Genomic DNA, 1,884 nt, shown 5'->3' on the forward strand with positions numbered 1-1,884 from the left:
TGAAGTTCCTGGCACGGTCGTAGGAGGTGTTCAGAGAGCCCCAGGGCCGGATGTAGAGCCGATCTCATGGGAACTACGACTGGTGGAGGCTTCTGGGCCCCTGCAAGTGGGCCTCTGCAAGCCCCTCCCACCCCCCTCCAGGGCTCAGTCCTAATTTCTGGCTCTGGGAATTCAGCATGCCCCCGGCAGTGGCTCACTGGAGCATTGCCAGGCCCTGCCTGCCACCTGAATCTCCCGGTTTATCTTCTGAAGAGATTCTTGATGGTTCAGGGGTCCCAACCAGGTAAATCCGCATGACCAAGGGTCATTGGACAGGGCTTGGGGCTCCAGGGAAGGCAACGATAGGTCAGTCTAGGATTGATCTCACTATCCCCATTTTACAGATGAGGAAACTGAGGCTTGCTCAGGGAAAGTGACTCGTTACAGGGCAAAGGACTCAGACACCAGGTTCCGTGGATCTTTAGATTCTACAGTCCTCCTAGAGAGAAGGACTGGTGTACTCATCCACTCAGCAGTAACCCATTGTGTCCGAACCGGCTAAGCACCCACAGCCCCAGCTGGAGGGAGTCAGGTGGGCAGCCTAGTGTGCACTTGGGTCTGTACTGCCCCCGACTCCCACCCCTGCCACCCACCTATGACCCTCTGAGGGAAGAGGAAGTCAGGGCTCTGAGAGGGGCCACGCTGAGCCCAGCGTCCACTGCTGCAGGGCAGGGCTGACCCTGATGCTCGGATGTCTGGAGGAGCAGCCTTCATTTCCTCACTTGGAACTGTTGCACTTCCACCTCACAGAAGTTCTCTGAATTGGTTTACTGTCTGTCTTCCTCACCCGAAGCCCAGAGCCAAGTCAGCCTTGTTCCCTGCTGAACCCTGGGGGCCTCGAACAATGCCTGGCCAGGAACTCCCACTTGGTGAGTGTGTGCGGAATAATTGATCCAGGAAGACTCAGCCTACACCGTTCATCCTGGTTCCTGGGACTCGGGGCAGCGGTGCAGCCTCCATTTCTGCCACTAGGGGGCGAGCGTGCCCTGCTCCCCCTCATTGCCAAGGTCCCTTCTCTCCTGAGGCCACCCAGGGACCCAGGGCACTCCCTTTGAGGATGGTGCAGGGCCTGGTGCCAGGAGGGAAGCAGCTCTTGCAGAGGGGCCCTGGGACCGCCCTGCAAACAGGATCCTGTTAGCGGAGGTTGGGAAGGGAATACGGGAGCGGCCACATCCCCTCTGGGGCTCTCTTTCCGGGCAGGCCCAGGAGCCAGGCCCGTGGGGTGGCCTGAGAGAGGACCCTGCCAGGGGTGGGGAGGAAGGCGTCACTGAGATCCACAACGCCCTGACTCAACTTGAAGACAAAGCGATGAACACCCCGTATGGCCTGGGGACCATGTTCATGTACACAACCTAACACACAAAACACCCTGACTCATTTGCACACAGGCTGTGTCACACCTCACCTGCCATGGTCACTTACCGGAACGGCTGAGCGCCGCCACCCTTAAGAAGAACACCCAGAGCGTTAGCAACACCCTGACACTGTGAGCCAGTCGCACCCTGTGGGACGGGACACAGACACACACAGCCCCTCCTCTGAGCCACACCCTGACATGACGCCCCTGGGCCTGCGAACTCAGAGATACTCCCTCAACACCCTCCCTTTCGGATTCAGAATGTGACTCCCTGACACACATAGAGACACAGAGACACGTGGTGACCTGCTCCACAAGGACTCCTCGACACACACCCACCCCTGCCCGGCTGCCACGGACACACCCAGGGCCCCGGCTCGGCTCGGACGGGCTTCCTCCTTCCTGTGCTGCACAGGCGGAGAAGTGTAGACGCTCATACACATAAGTGCAGACACAGACGCGGACCCACACGGCCGGGGCCTATCCCA

Source organism: Bison bison, unplaced genomic scaffold (genome assembly GCF_000754665.1).
Source record: "Bison bison bison isolate TAMUID 2011002044 unplaced genomic scaffold, Bison_UMD1.0 scf7180017864080, whole genome shotgun sequence".
Lineage (NCBI taxonomy): Eukaryota > Metazoa > Chordata > Mammalia > Artiodactyla > Bovidae > Bison > Bison bison.